A 17,374-nucleotide genomic window follows, 5' to 3' on the forward strand; every position below is an offset into this window, starting at 1 on the left:
GATTCCTATAATTAACATGCTTATCATTATTAGCAATTGCGATAAAACTACTAGCATGTGTCTTATTAGAATTGCAATAATGAGCCTTAAAGGTTACCTTAGGGTTTGCCTTAGCTCCCCCTATCGATGTGCTTGGTTTCTTGTCCTTGTGAGGTTGCCTCCCCCTCGGACATTGACTCCTATAGTGTCCCCTTCGCTTACATTGGAAGCACACCACGTGCTCCTTGCCCTTGCGTGTTGGGACTCCGGCTTCCTTGACTTTTGGTGCTGATGGAGTCTTCCTAATCCTCCTTGGACACTTACTCTTGTAATGTCCATACTCCCTACACTCAAAGCACATTATGTGTAATTTATTTGAAATTGAAATGCTTGAGTTACCTAGGGTTGAGGATGGATGAAGACTTTCTTCTTCATCCCTTCCGGAGGTAGAAGCTTCTTCCTCTTGCTCCATTCTTGAAGAAGAACTCTCCTCCTCTTCTTCCTTAGATGTTGAGTAGCCCTCAACTTCTAATTCCTCTCCTCCATGATGTGAGCTACTTGGCTCACTTGACTCCTCTTCATGACTTGAAATGGAGCTTCCCTCATGGAGCTTGGCCAAGTTGTTCCACAACTCCTTGGCATTGTTATATCCACCTACCTTACACAAAATGTCATTAGGTAATGAAAATTCAAGAATTTTCGTTACCTCATCGTTGATTGTGGATTGGTGGACTTGTTCCTTGGTCCACTCCTTCTTCTCTAGGGTTTCTCCTTTCTTGTCCATCGGAGGCTTGAAACCTAATTGAACACAACCCTAATTTTCAAGGTTAGTCATAAGAAAGTACTTCATTCTTACCTTCCAAAACGCGAAGTCGTCGCGATCGTAGAAGGGTGGAACCGTGACATCTTCTCCAAATAGATCCATTCTCTAGCTCGTGCTCCCCCGGGTGTTGATCCAACGAAGAGCGACCTCGCTCTGATACCACTTGTTAGGATCGATGGTCGCGGCTAGAGAGGGGGGTTGTGAATAGCCGACCCCAAATTCTTCGTTTCTTCCTACGATTAGGGTTAGCGTAGCGAAAATAACTAAATAGAAACGCAAAAAGGAAAGATCAAACCTCAAACTCAAACTCGACGATGTAACGAGGTTCGGAGATGAAACTCCTACTCCTCGGCGTGTCCGTAAGGTGGACGAAGCCTATCAATCCGTCGGTGAATGAGTCCCCGGAAAACCGGCTAATATAAACTCCTTATGGGTGGAGAAACCTCACCACAAACTCTTGCAACAGCAAGATCAGAGTACAAGTACAAGAAGCATAGCAAGATACAAATATAAAGATGAATGTAACAACTCTTGCTTGCCTTCTCGTCGTCGACTGAAATCTGTAGATGAAGCACCAACTTCACAGAATCACAGCAGCAGCTGAAACCAGTCGAAGAAGTCGAGGAAGCTCACGCGAAGCTTCGGAAGCGAGCTTAACAAAGCTCTAGAACAGCACTTGCAGAAGCAAGAAGAAGATCAAGAAGAAGCAGAAGCTTCGGAGAGTATCACTGTAGAAGCCCTCAGCCCTCTTTTATACCTGCATCCACCTGCGAAGAAGAGAAGACAGAAGACTAGCCGTTGTGAGCCAACGGCTAGGGCTGGACCGATCAGAACATCTCCTGGTGCAGAACTCTGATCGGTCACGGGACCGATCGGCATCTTTCTTCGAACTTCTTGCCTTCGATCGTTGTTTCCGATCGGTGCGAGCGATCGAGATAACACTCGATGAGCTCTTGTTTGGTTCTTGATCGGTCACCGGACCGATCCAGATACTCTATCCTTTGGATCGATCCAGCGATCGATCCGGCTTGGTTTTGCCCAAACCAAGTCCCAAACCTTCAAACCAACATCCGGTCAACCTTGACTGTTGGTACATCATGCTAGCATCCGGTCACTCCCTTGACTGCTAAGACTCTCCAACAAGTGTCCGGTTAATCCCTTTGACCCACTTGGTCTTTCCAACACGGATGTCCGATCACCCTTGATCCATCTGGATTTTGCCCGGCTTCACTCACGGGACTTTCACCTGCCTCACTTCAGTCTTTGCTTCACTCACCAAGATTTCCAACTGCTCGGCTTCACTCACGGGACTTTCCAACTGCCTGACTTCACTCACTAGGACTTTCCATCTGCCTGGCTTCACTCACCAGGACTTTCCAGCTAGCTAGCTTCACTCAAGAAGACTTCACTCACCGGGACTTCTCACACCAAGTGTCCGGTCACCATTCACCCACTTGACTTTTCTTCTTCTTCCAACCATCCTGTTGGTCTAGCTCTTGCCTAACCTCTACTTAGGACTTTCATAGTTAAGGATCCAATCCCTCTCGACCTAGTCGGAGAACGAGCTACCGAGCCCTCTCCGACTTTCATCCGGTCCAGAGAACGAGCTCCCGAGCCCTCTGACCACAGTCCGGAGAACGAGCTACCGAGCCCTCTCCGACTTCCCATGTGCCAAGCTTCCATACTTGGACTTCTCCGTGCCAAGTCTCCATACTTGGACTTTTCTCGTGCCAAGCTCCCTGCTTGGATTTTTCTCCATGCCAAACTCCCTGCTTGGACTTTTCCGAGTCAGGTCAACTCACCTCGGGTCAACCAGGTCAACCTTGACCACGGGTTGCACCCACAATCTCCCAAGCTTGTATCCTTGTAAAACATCAAGATACAACTTTTCTGTTCACGTCAAACATTGTCAAACATAACTCGTCAAATATCAAAACACAACTCGAGTCAAGTCAACTCGAGTCTGGTCAACCAGGTAAACCTTGACCTAAGGTTGCACCAACATAGATAACATAGTGTGTGGTGTCACACACAGAAGATCGTGTTATCGGTTATTTATAAATTATAAACAGTAGCTTATGACCAAGATGGAAAGGAACAAACAATTGGAAGGTCGTAGTGTAATTAGATATTAGTTTATCTTAACTATATAATTACACTAGTACACTTAGAGTATATTGAGTATGATCATTAGAGGTCGTTTCTTTTTATACTGACTTTATAAAGGAACAAAGACCTTAGTTATTATGGAAGTGTGTGCTCTTAATCCTAATATAATAACAAGCACATATATTTGATATTTATTTCTTTAATTTATCAATGGGTGAGATTTAGTTCGATAAATCAATAAGCCCGATAAGTTGGGAAATGATATCACTTATAGTGTGTGTTGTTGATTATAGAAGAAAACTGTGTCCTAGTGATCTAGGTTGATAATGCCCCCAAGAGGAGCTCATAAAGATTGTCATGTTAAACCCTGCAGGTGGACTTAGTCTGACATGATGATAAGGTTGAGTGGTACTACTCTTGGACTAAGATATTAATTAAATGAGTTGTCAGCAACTAACTTAATTAGTGGACATTCGACATCTTAAACACAAGGAGACTAACACACTCATAATAAGAAGGAGCCCAAAAATGTAATTTGGGATTGGTGCGGTAGTTCAATAATAATTCTTTAGTGGTATGAATTATTATTGATGAAGTTAAGTTGTGTGTTCGGGACGAACACGGGAAGCTTAATTTCATCGGGAGACCAAAACCAATTCCTCCTCTCGGTCCCTATCGTAGCCTCTTGTATATAGAGATTTATACCCACCACATACTCACCTTCTTACCCATCCTAATGGGGCCGGCCAAGCTAGCTTGGAACCCAAGCTAGGGCCGGTCAAGACCAAGTGGATGAGCCAAGTTGGTGGCCGGCCAAAGCTTGGGTCCCAAGCTTAGGTGGCCGGCCACTAGAAAATTAAAAGGAATTTTTATTAAAAATTATTTCTTATGTGGATATCATGGTTTTAAAAGAGTGTTTAAAATTTAAATCTTTCCTTTTATAGCTTTCTACAAAAGATTAAGGAAAGATTTGAAATCTTTCCTTATTTGTAGATTGAAAGGAGATTTTAATTTTGAGAAAACTTTCCTTTTTAACCATATTCATGATTTAAAAGAAAGTTTAAAAATTAAATATTCTCTTTTATTAGTTTCTACAAAAGATTAAGAAAAGATTTGATATCTTTCCTTATTTGTAGATTGAAAAGATATTTTAATTTTTAGAGATAACTTTCCTTTTTGGAAATTATCCATATGTTTAAAAGAAAGATTTTAATTTATAAAATTTTCTTTTTACTAACCAATCATGAAGGGATTAAAATTATTGAAATTTTTTATAAATTTCTGGAAACAAATTAGGAAGTTTTAATTCTTGTTTTAATTAAAACTTTCCTTGTTTTGGGGAGAAAGTGGCCGGCCAAGAAATTTGGAAAAAGAAAATTGATTTTTAATTAATTAATTTTTTATTTTTCATGGCAAAAGAATTAAGGAAGTTTTTATTAAAATTTCCTTATTTGTCAAGACCAAGGATTATAAAAGAGGGGGTAGAGGTGCCTTAATGGCCAACGACTCTATTCTTTTCTTCCTCTCTTTTCTTCCTTGGTGTGGCCGGCCCTAGGGTCTCCTCTTCTCCTTCTTTTCTCTTCCTCCTTTGTGGCTGGCGGCATCAACTTAAGGGAAGTCCATCGTGGCCGGTTCTAGCTAGGAGAAGAAGGAGAGAAAGAAGACTTCGTTTCTAGCATGCCTTGGAGCTTGGTGGTGGTGGTCGGACCTTTACTTCTCATGGAGAATTAATGGTGGCCGAATCTAGCTTGGAGAAGGAGCTTGGTGGTTCTCGTCTCGGAAGATCGTTGCCCACACAACGTCCGAGATAAGAAGAGGAATACGGTAGAAGATCAAGAGGTCATTAAAGTTTACAAAGGAAGGTATAATTAGTAATTACTTTTCGCATCATACTAGTTGTATTTCTTTTGTATGAATTCCAAACACAAGAGGCATTAGATCTAGTTTTTCGAATTAGTTTTTTGAGTTTGTGTTTTCTTCTTTTTCGAATTTGTGATTCGATTGTTCTTTTCGGTTAACCTAGAGTTATTTAAGGAAATTAAATATTAGCTTTCCTTAAAAGGCTTTGTCTAGGCGGTGGTGGTTGCTCCCATATCTAAGAAGGCCATGTGCCTCGCCATGTGCCTCGCCATGCAGTCCTGAAAGCCAATTTTGAAAATTAATATTTAATGGAATTAATAACATAGGTGGATTTGAATTAATAGTGTTAAGTTCCGCTTGCGATTCAAATCTAAACCATTAAGAACAGATAAGTTAAATTTGGAATCAATGATGTTAAGTTCCGTCTGTGATTCTTAATTTAACTTCTAAAGAACACAATAGGTTATTTAAGGAAAGGTTCGACACTTGTACAAAAAAAATTTGTATAGTGGAACCGGTACGTTTTCCTAGGACTAACCAACATTGTCATGGACTACAGCTCACTCTGATCGATTTGTAGTTGATCAAAAGTCTTCTTGAATATAATGTTCACTGAGTTGCTTGTATTTACAAAAGTGTAGTAAATATTATAGTTAGCAATTACCATTCGGATGATCAGGGTGTTATCATGAGGGACTTCTACTCTCTCTAGATCTTGCGGACTAAAACTGATCTCCAACCCCTCTACACTTTCTTTGCTGCACTCGATAGTGTGGATTTCCAATCGTTGAGCATGTGATTTCCAAGCTCGGTTAGAATCGCTATCGGTTGGGCCTCTTGCGATCATGCCAATGTCACCCCGAGCGGCATTGCTTCGGTTTCCTTTCTCCCGAGCTGACAGGCATGACTACTCAGTAGATGCCCAGGCAGGCCTTTAATAATCTCTCCACTAGGGTTGTGATTGGTGTTGTTCCATGGTCGACATGTCCTCCTCTTGTTGTTCACTAGATCGACAATGATGGTGGTGATCAGGAGACGGGGATCAACGACGAAATCTTAGTGGAGTCAGTTTGCTTGGCTTGGTTTTGAGATGAATAGCAATCTCTGGTGTTATGGGTTGTTGAGTGCTGATAATTGCAGAAAAGTGGTGTCCACGGTCGGGACTCAGTGAATTTTGTCCGCTCACCCTCCACATGTTGGACTGCATGGGTTCGGGGCTCTTGATGCTGTTGAGCTATTCCCACTTGAGCCCCTTTAGCAGTTGATGGGTGTGGGTCGCTCTGCACTCCGGGACACCCACAAGCTCGGGGATCACTTCCTTCTTCCGAGCTGCCTGTGCTTCCTTGACGTTGATGTATTTAGTAGCCTGTACGAGCAAGTGGTCGAAATATCTTGGGGGTTTCCTAATGAGTGAGCAAAAAAAAGTCACTAGCCATAAGTCCTTCGAAAAAAGGACTCACCAAGATTTTCGGGGTGGAATCGCTTGAACCATCTCTGCGCTGATTTGGAGAACGTTGTGAGGAATACTTGGCACTTGACTCCCTCGATATACTGGTGAAGTGTTGTTATGTTGTCAAACTTGATCAGATGGTCTTCGAGGTTAATTGCCTCCGTGTACTCTCCAATCGTCAGAGGCCTATATTGAGATGATAACTGATCATCAAGGATCTCTTGGGCGAACTGCCTATTGATCTGCTCGGGAGAGTCGTCAAGTCGGGTTGCCTTGCCCTTCCGCCCATCCCAAATGGGCGCGTTCTCTAATGAAGACCCTTGTGTCCTTTCCCCTCAACCTTGCTCTTCTGAGAGCGTGCAGAATAGTGCTCAATGATATGGGATTGGCACGTTCGGTACCTCCCGGAAGGTGCTCGTTGGCCTGTTGTTCGGCCTGCAGCTGACGAGGTCTTTCGCTCGGGTTCTTGGGTCAGCTTGTTGACCCATCGCTAACACGACTGGGTCGTTCGACGCTCGACAGTCAACCTCTACTTCTTGTTATTGCTGCATCATCATTGTAGCTCGGGCGCTTATCAGCATCTCCAAATCTTCTTAAGTTAGAGTCACAGTGGAGAGTTGTCCAACATTTTCCATCTTCATGTTTTGGCTACAGGTGAAGTTCTCACAGACGACACCAAATATGATCATGTCTGAAGAGGAGAAGATGGTGGACCGGGGACGTGGCTCTGTGATTGACTGGAAGTAGACTTCTCGCAGTCCTACAATACAAGAGGCGTTAGTGCCGGGTCAGGAAGGGGTTCCCTACGTTGGCCCTCCGATGTTCAAGTCAGTACTCAGTGAGGAATCGTAGAAAGTTATAGCAGTGAGCATATTGAAAAGTAAAGTAATGCAAACTTCTGCCTGTGGATGAAAACCCTCTTTTATAGTGTTACTGTAGTGTTTGTGCACTCATCTCAAAGCGTGTACATGTTTTCCAAAACATCCTAGGAAAAGACAAGTCAAAAAGTGTCTATAACACTTTTACTTAAGCAAACATGCAAATCCCTAATATAACAGGTTAGAAGCTTCTAAAGTACGATTTGCCTACTGGGCATACTCTGTTGTCAGTGGAACAAACTTCCGAAAGAGTACGATGAGATACGTAGGTGGATCCCGCTGTAGGTCGACCAGAGGCCACTCAACGGGGATGTCCCCGCTCGGTCGTGCTGGACAGAGCTAGCTTTCTTCATTCGGCTTTTTTGTTGTTGAAGGGTGGCCTTTCATCCGCTCGACCATTTAGCCTAGTCGGATGGGATGGTAGTCAAGGGGATTTACAACTGGTTTCTCAACCGCAACCGCAGGTCCTCGCGGATGATCATGAGAAACCGCAACCGCAAGTCCTCGCGGATGATCATCTGGACAGTGCCGTTCAATCGGCCTATGGCCCGTTCAACCCATTATACCCGATCGATGAACTTGAATTTTGACCTTCTTAACTTTGACCTCTATATTCATTATTTTTCTATACTTTAATCTATTTTTGATAGACCTTTTTTTCATCACCGCATCAGTAAGGATGGTACCTTAATAAGGCTGACATGTGCTTTTGAACTTCAAATTTTAAATATTCTAAATTGGATAACGTACGTAAATTTTAATGCTAAATAACTTTTGTCGTTTGCTTCTTTCTCAAATTGATGGTTTGGTTGAATCATAGCTTGAAATTAGTTATAATAGGATATTTGGTTGGTTAAATTTTGTTGTTCCATTAGGCAACTGTTTTAACATTTTAGACTTTGCTTTACTTTTTTTCTCATCGGCGAAGTAATTTCTTGGTGGAGTATTACCAAAATCTTATTCTCATGATCTGCACTTAACCATCTAGTATATTATTCTCATGATCTGCACTATGATCTAGTCGGAACAATGGTCAGAAGCAAACTTGACTAGCAGGTCTATTTGTGCTACTACGGTTTCAGAAAAAGATACGTTGTTTATCTTCAAATGCATATTATGGGATTTGCTAATTACATTTGCTTGGGTAACATTGGAAAGTTACAACATTTCTCATTAAAGGAGCCTCTGAAAACTATTTGTGGCTTCTCCGAGTTTAATGGAAATTCCTCTTCAAATCATCAATATTGGCACTTCCAAGAAAATTTTTCATGATCATATTCACGCTAGCAGGCCCTCTACTGTTGATATATCATTTGAGAAATATCCACACTTCCTCCAATAGAAGATTACTAAATCTCACAAAATTCAGCTCAGTTCATCTCATCTTTAATTCATGAGGATGCTACCATCATTTGCACTTGAACTTGATTGATTTCTCTCCATTGTTATGGACAGATTGGAACCACGGGCGGAAGAGATAAATAGTGCTAGTCTATTGCACAAGAGAAGACAAGACCTCAGGTGGCCATTCTCGAGAAGATAATCTACATAAATTTGAATTCATTAGACACACCACAATGACTGCTTCTAATTGTTGTTTTCAAACATAACTATAAATTACAACTGATAAGCTTTTGAACAACGGCTAAAAGCACAACAATTTCAAATTGCTCACCTGCTCGTCTTTGATGGAACTCACCCTCCCATTCTGTTTAGAAAATTATGTGATCATTAAAAAAGGAACTGCATAACCAAATTCAGCAAAACAGAAGTTGGCAAATTGCTCAAGCAGTTATTGCAGGCTATTCAATTCAAAGCCAATATTATCAACTTTTCCACGAACTTCAACTACCTATTTGCGGAACAAGAAAAGAGTTGAGGGACAACAACACCATAGCATAGCAACTTTACGAGCAGGAAGAGATGTAACATTTATACTTATTTCCTATGTTCATAATCAATAGCAGTCTTAATCTTAATCTTACCAGGTATAGAAGATTTGATGGTAGATGCTGCAACTAGTTAACGTTAAGACCAGACATGAAAAATTAAAATTGGAAACATAACTCCTGATTGTAGCAATAGTTCGGACATATTATATGATGCGCTGATAGGGGAGCCCATCAACTACGGGTCAAAGACGGAGATAGCAATCGATGTAGAGGTCAAAGTTAAGGTGGTCAACGCCAAGAACCAACGGGCTTACCAAAGATAAGCCGAACAGAGGTCAACTTCAGTTGTCAATCAGAGGCTGATTTCAACTGTCGATCAGGTTTGAAGGGTCCGATCGGACAGGAAACTCAATGAAATAGATCGCTCTCCCGGAGGAGGTCATATAGAAAGAATATCAGATGGCGCACCATTGACCAAGCGAGTACCGGTCAACTGGAGCTCATGTCCAAACAAGTTAGAGACCATCGGCCGAACCAAACTACAACGAAAAAGAGCAACTGAGATCGACCGGGGCCGAGCGGCTACCCCACTCGGTCAAACAGTAGGGTCTCTCCCATATCTCAGAATATCTCTTTGGAAGGTAATGCCGCTGATAGCAAGCCCTGGTCAACAGGCAAATCGTACGACGGAATCTTCTACGGTCATATCAGGGATTTACATGTCATGTTAAGGTATGGTGTCAAAGATACTTTTCTGACATGTCCTTTCATAGGACGGTTGGAAAAACATGCCCGCACCTTGAGGAGCATGCACGTCGCCTACTGTAGCACTATATAAAGGGGATTTATGCACTGGCGGAGGTATATGCTATTCATCATTCACGCTTGTGCTTTCACTGTTGCTCCACCTTCTTCTATTGTTCTGGTGACTGACTTGAAAATCGGAGGGCCAACGCCGGAGACCCCTTCCCTAGCCCGACACTGACGTTGCTTATATTGCAGATCAAAATCGAGTCTTCACGCGGTCAACCGAGAAGTCACATCCCCAACCAGCATTCTTCACGATTTTCGAACAGGATTATATTGGCGTCGTTTGTGGGAATGCAGCCTGTATTCGATACGTAGAGATGGAGGACGCTGATGACTCACGAGGGTAACACTAATGCAGGAAGAGTTGGATATGCTAATACAAGCCCGAGCGGCCAAAATGTTGGAGCAGCAATAACAGGCGATGGTCAAGCGACACATAAATAAACCAACGGCATCAGCAGTGAGACAGCAAGCCAGATATAAAAATTGAGCGGAGAACATATTTGTTCGGGGGAAGAATAAGAAGCCGACCAACACGTACTGGGATGCGTCGATCCCCTTTCATCGAGCATTGTTCCACACACCCTCAGAGAAACAAAACCGGGTAGATAGAGATCAAGGGTCTATTGGTGTCGGGTGCACCAGCATCAAGCCTAAGTTTTGATGTTGTCAAAGGTTCAAGTTAAGTCTTGTGGCAATATAACAAGATAACTGAGTGTGCAAGATGTTTACTCAACTGGAAAAGCCCTAGTCGCGACTAGGCAGGAAAGACTTAGCAGATTGTGGAAGGTAGGTGGAAAGACCAAGTGGATCGAGAGGATTTGACACTTAGCGGGGAAGCTTGATAGGTTTGGAGGATCGAAGATCGAGGGAAAGTCCTGGTGGGCTGATCCGATGCTAAGCGGCAAAGTCCAAACAGGTCTGGAGGACCAAGGTTTGGTAGGTAAGTTGAGATAAGCGGCTGGAGGAGCGACAGTGAGGTCGTGTTACGGGGAGGAACAAACCCTAGGTCACTGATCCAACTGAAGAAACTGGGAAGGTTTCCAATTTGAGATCAAGACAGTGTCACTGTCCATTACTACTCATGCATTTCATATATATTACTATGCTAACCTTTGTTCTGCAAAAATATTCTGTTTAACTCTGTGTTGTAGGTTCAGCATGATCAGTCGATCGAACATAGGGAATGATCGATCGAACCAGGCTGACTCAAATCAGAAATAAGACCAGAGCAGGACAAAGCAAAGTCTGGTCAAGCCTGATCGATTGACCGAACCAGCAGATCGGTCGACCGAACAATGATGAAATGGTAGAGAGCAGACTCGACCCAAAGAAAGAAAGAAGCCAGGTTGATCGGTCGACCGAATGATCACTACATTAATGAAGCATTAAGTGTGAATCTCGACGAACAGGGAAATTCACTATTCGATCGACCAAACAAGGTGATCAGTTGACTAAACCATTAAATGTTATCAATGCCCAAAGATCGGATCTCAATGAAAAGGAAGGGAGCGGGTTCGGTCGACCGAACCCAAGGATCGGTCGATCGAACGTTGACGATTCTTATAAAAAGAGGCCCAAGGTCCGAGGCTGAAACACAATCAAGTCAATCAAGGTTTTTGTTCACCTCTGTGCAAAAGTTTCGTGGAATTGCTCTGCAACACTTCTTCAAGCAAGCTACTACTTCATTCAAGTGTCGACCGAGCTTTATCATTTTTCTACTATTGGTATAATTTTATATTGCCTGCATTGTACTTAGTTTCAATAAGATAGTAGGTTGTTACTATCTTATATTATTCATTGTACGAATTACTTCTTTCCGAAGATTTCGGAAAGAAAAATTATAGTGAATTGCCTAATAGTGCGATCAAGGATCGTGGGCCTTGGAGTAGGACTTGATATAGGCTCCGAACCAAGTAACCACCCAAGTCATCTATTTTATTATTCTATTTTCCGCTGCTTACTGTGATTGTTTGTATGATATGATAAGAAGAGTTTTTAAAGAGCGATATTCACCCCCCTCCCTCTATCGCTTTCTATCGATCCTTCAATTGGTATTAGAGTTTGGTAGCTTTGAAAATACTTAATCATTTTTCAAAGTAATTTTAAATTTTTTTTCTTTTCTTCTTAAAAAGATTTTTTTGTTCTTAATATTTTTATTCTGCACTACTAATCCCAAGACAAGAGTTTTGGAAATCTTCTTTTTCTTTTTCTTTGATAGCAAAGATGGCAAATTCCTACCAAGAAGGATATAGCACAATCCGCCCTTCATTGTTCAAAGGAGAGAACTTCAGCTACTGGAAGAACAGAATGGAATGCTACCTCAAATCCGACATCGAACTCTGGTTCACCATACTCAAAGGTTACACTCCCTCAATAGAAGATGGAAAGCCGGTAGAACCAGAAGACTAGACTCCTCCGATGATCAAGAAGGCGGAACTGAACTACAAAACAATCAACACCATTCAATGCGGCCTAACAATGAAGGAACTTAATCGAGTCGGGACCTACAAAAATGCAAAAGAACTCTGGGATCATCTGATAAAGCTGCACAAAGGAACCGATGAATCTAAGGTAAACAAAAGAGATTTGTTATTAAATAATTTATTTAATATTAAAATGCTTCCTGGAGAGACGACCACACAACTACACGCTTAACTGAAAGACATTCTCAACGGCCTACATCTAATCGAACACAACCTGGAGAATCGTGACACAATAAGGTACGCACTAAACGTCTTCCCAAGAAATGCTTTGTGAGCATCAATAATAAATGCATACAAAGTTTCGAGGGATCTTTCAATTCTTAAATTAGATGAACTATTTTGAGAATTAGGATTACATGAAAAGTTTAACTTGAGTCAAGTCGAGAAAGGAATTGCTTTGTATGTAAGATCAAGCAAAGAAACCAAGATCAGGGCCAAGAAGGAACTAGAAAGTGAGTCTGACTCAGACTTAACCAATGAAGAGGAGTTAGTCAACATGGTTCAAAAACTATTAACAAGGAAGAAATTCAAAAGGAGCACCATGAAGACACTAGTCAACCAGATACAAAACCAATCAGAAATAATTTTTTATGGATGCAACAAAAAGTGGCATCTCAAAAGGGAATGGCCTAATCGGAGGGAGGAAAATTCAAAATCAACAAGAAGAAAGAAGGCCTTCAAAGTGACGTGGGACGAGTCATCTTCCGAAGAGTCCGATGCGGAAGAACTGAAGCACTCGAGTCATCTTGCCCTTATAACAAGAAATGAAGATTCCAAGTCCGAGGAAGAGTACAAGTCCGAGATCGACACCAAGTACAAGAGAAGTTACGGATCCGTATCTATTTTCGAAGATCTTGATATAGTGACATTTTATTCCAAGTTGAATTTACTTAAGTAGTCAAATGTCTATTTAAAAAATTCATAAAAATAAAATAACTTACTACGTAAGGAAATTAACCACCTTAAGAATCAAGTTAGCTTGAGTAATTTGGCTAACCAAGTTCAAGTTGGAACTTCAACTCAAGTTGCAAGACTTGAGGAAGAAAATTCCAACTTGAAAGGTCAAGTTGAGCGACTCAAAAAAATGTTGAAAAAGTTCGAGCTGGGATCTAAGTGTTTAAATATGGTACTTGGGTCGCAACGAGCCGTGTACAATAAATCAGGCCTTGGCTATAACCCTAAAAAAACCAACAAATCGTATCTATCTCCAATCAGTCAAAATGTTAGAAATCAAGTCCAAGCATGGATCCCTAAAAACTATTTAACCAAACCAATTAAACCAAATCAATATTTGATCCCTAAGAGTCAAATTCATTACTTAGAAAGATTATATCTAAACTCAGGGGGAGCAAATAGAAAATTGGTTCAACCAACTTGATCTACTATGAATACTTAGGATTATGTTTGCTTTTCTGCTTAGATTAGAATGGTTAATTAAAAAGGTTTACCAAACCCTAATAATATAACATCGGAATGAATTGGGATGATAGTACATCAAGGAAGTTTTGTCAAAGGCATGTCTAGGCTAAATCTTGTGTATTCTACCTGGTGCACTAGACTTAGTGGATCTAGCCGAAGTTACTCCAGTCAAACATGGGCTAGTTAGACCAAACTTAGTATTAAGTTTTTTTGGACAGGAATATTTCAGAAAGTATTCAGTAACTGGTCCACCGTTGATACACAAGGTCATATGTCTTGCCACTGAACTGAAAAATTATCTTTAGGAAGCCTACTTGATTAACCCAAAGCTAAGTTTGAATCTAACATGGGTTCAACAATATTTTTTTATAGGCTCTTTATTTAACCTAATCGAATCAACACTAACTTAAATCTTAAAATCTAAAATTAATTAAAACTTAAAATTAAATTCAATTAACTTAAACTTAAATTTTTTAATCAAAACCTAATTAAATTTAAAATTAAAAACATAACTAAAATCTTAAAATTTGAAATTAATTAAAACTTAAACTCAAACTTAAATTTGTAAACCTAATTAACTTGAACTTAAAATAACTTAAATCATAAATTAATTCAAACCTAAATATAAAATTATTTTAAACTTAACTTAAAGTTAAATTTAAAAAATAATTAAAACTTAAATCAAAGTCAATTTAACTAAATTCAATTTAAAAAAATATATTAATCCAACTTAGAACTCAACTTAAAATTATTAAATAAAAAATAATAAAATAAAATAAAAACTATTAACTTAAAAAATTATTACTATTAGCGTAAATTAAAATAAAATTATTAAATCTAAAATTATTAACTTAACCTCAAAATTAATTAAAACCTTAAAATTAAAAATTTAAAACTTAATTATTTTAAAACTTAAGTAAAACTTAGTTAAAAGTATTTTAAAAAACTTAATTAAAAATTATTTTAAAACATAATTCATTATTAAACCTAAATCTAATTAAAACTTAATAGTTAAACTAAATTAAAAAAAACTTAATTAAACTTAAATTAAAATTTAATTAATAATTAAAAACACAATTAAACTTAATCAATTATTAAAATTAAAGAGTAACTAACAACTTAAAATGTCCATTAAACCAAACTTTGGTCTAACTCCTACATTTTATAGGAATCCAAAGATTTGGGCAAATAGATTTTGCACAGTAGCTGCTCTAGACACATGACTGGGGATCAACACAAATTCACTAGTATCAAGTTCAAAAATTTAGGTTAAGTTACCTTTGGAAACAATGAAAAATTAAAGGTAATTGGTAAAGGGAAATTCAATTACAATCAAGCATATCAATTAAAAAGGTATTGCTTGTTGAACATTTTCATTATAATTTGCATAATATAAGTCAATTATGTAACTCTAGATTTAAAGTGAAATTCTTATCTTCAGATGCAATGAATGATGAACATGATATATATATATATATATATATATATAATCATCATCCATGCAACACCCCAAACCTCATAAATACCTCCAACATGAGTATAATCGTCATGATACCTCCACGTATCCCACCAAACATATGTACACACTACACATGTATAATCAACCAAAAATCTCCAATAATCCCACCAAACACATGTACACAAAATATAAGTACAATCAACATGTATCCTCCAGTAAAAACACAACAGACATGTGTATATACTCCAAACATACAATCAACACAACTCCTCCAGAAGTACATGACAAATACGTATGTACACACCACATGTAAATGCACGGTCAACAAGATGACTCCTATAACACCTACCCACCTATGTACAGTCCACATCATATACTCAATCAGCATGGGAATACCAACAACCCGACAATCCCTACAAGACATACTCTACACGTGTAATCACAACAGAGTAGATATCAAGAGTGGGGACTGTATATGAATTAAATAGATCATCATAAGGGTCAAGCATAAGTATCATGCAGGAAAAACAGCAACCGATCATGATATAAGATAAATCAGCCTAATTCATCCAATAATAACCATGCACTAAGTACAAAAAAATCTACATAGAGGCCAAGGAAGAAATACCCGCCTTAAATCTGTCGATCGTGCTAGATAAATCAATCCCACGTTGAGACGCTCGCCTCGAAATAAAGTCCTGCGATCACATAATATATTTAGCTAATTACATAGGTAACAAATAGCTAAATAAACTCCCCAATCTAATTAGGGGAAACCCTAATCGAAATAATTAACCTAATCCCTTAATCCAATTAGGTTTAACTAAATCCACAATCTTTTACTTCATTTCAAACAACCACAGATCACAAAGTCTCCAATATAATATGATACAAATCTTGATTTATCCATCCACAACACAAATGATATCAACCTACAATAACCTATCAACTAAATCATCAAACCATAATCAACCACAAACTCCAACAATCCTCAATCAACTCAATCATTTCCTAGTCTAATTCACATCCCAATTAATTCTTTAATCCAATTCATTACATAATGTAATTAGTTTATAGCACAACTTACCCAACCTGGACTTCTCCTTAGTTAATTCTCTGCTGGAAATTGGTAGCTAGGGTAAGGTGGGGTTGCTGCACTCCCAAACAAATATCCTAAAATACAACCAACATCTCAATATATAGCATTAGATTCAAATCTCAATCCACCAACCGAAACCAACCAACTTACCCTATTTGGATTGCTCCTCCATCGACTCACGGCCGAAGAGGTCACTGTCGGAACAGGAATGGCCGGAACCATGGTTATCCAGCGAACAAGGATGGCCAAAGCTACAAAGACTAATCAAGAATCAAATCTCTACATCCCCATTCGAAAATGGTGATTAGATCGCTAGAAAACTGATATGAGCCTTACCTTACTTCAATTCTGTGTCGGCAGCCCGTCACACTCTAGGAATCAGCAGGTGATCTATGCCGGCAGAGAAGAGGAATCGGAATCCAGTGGAGTTGGACCTCCCTGATCCAAGCTCGGACGACTAGAAGGCACTGGACACCCACAATAGGAAACTAGGGCTCGAATCTCCCCTCCCTCACCAAGCCCTAGCCTAGCCGTGCCCTAGCCTCTGAGGAACAGCCGATCCCGAGCAAGAAACCGTTGAGGATGCAATCGCTCTGCCGGAGATGACGGGTACCGTCAAGATCCCACGCCACTTCCTCTCCGACGACGCGTGAAGGCGAGATCGCGGTGGAGAACACTCCGTCGGTGTCGGGTTGTCCACGCACGAGACAGAGAAAAAAGAAGAGTTGCGCCGACGGTGAAGAGGAGAAGAGAGGTAGGAGGGAAGCTCGGTCGACGATGCATCGGGCTTCGGCGATCGGAGTAGAGGGCGGAGGATCGAGCGAGAGGAAGGAAGGTTCGGCGGTGAATTGCGAGGAAGAAGAAGGCTCGGCGAATTTGGGAAGAAAAAATAGAGGAAAAAAAAGGAAATAAAAACCTAGGTTTAAGTTAATTAAACCTTAAGTTAAATCCTAAATCAACTCCTACTTAAATAGTGTTTCAAACAGGCTTTTACTATACCCTGAATTCATCCCCTCAAAACGGGTCAAACAAGCTCCGTTTAAATTCCGAAAAATCTCTAAAAATTTCTAAAAAATCCAATAAGATTTTTCGTCCAATAACATTTATTAT

At 39.9% G+C, this 17,374-nt stretch overlaps 1 long non-coding RNA gene across 1 annotated transcript; it reads right to left on the reverse strand.

Moving 5' to 3' along the window:
* Positions 1–15,798: 15,798 nt before the first annotated feature.
* On the reverse strand, positions 15,799–17,164 carry LOC122016154. The gene is made up of 4 exons (XR_006121075.1): positions 16,601–17,164; positions 16,415–16,524; positions 16,253–16,338; positions 15,799–15,863 (listed from the first exon to the last, which is right to left on the reverse strand). It is a non-coding gene; the product is annotated as an uncharacterized LOC122016154 (long non-coding RNA).
* Between the last annotated feature and the right edge of the window lie 210 nt (positions 17,165–17,374).

Source organism: Zingiber officinale, chromosome 8B (genome assembly GCF_018446385.1).
Source record: "Zingiber officinale cultivar Zhangliang chromosome 8B, Zo_v1.1, whole genome shotgun sequence".
NCBI classification, from domain to species: domain Eukaryota; kingdom Viridiplantae; phylum Streptophyta; class Magnoliopsida; order Zingiberales; family Zingiberaceae; genus Zingiber; species Zingiber officinale.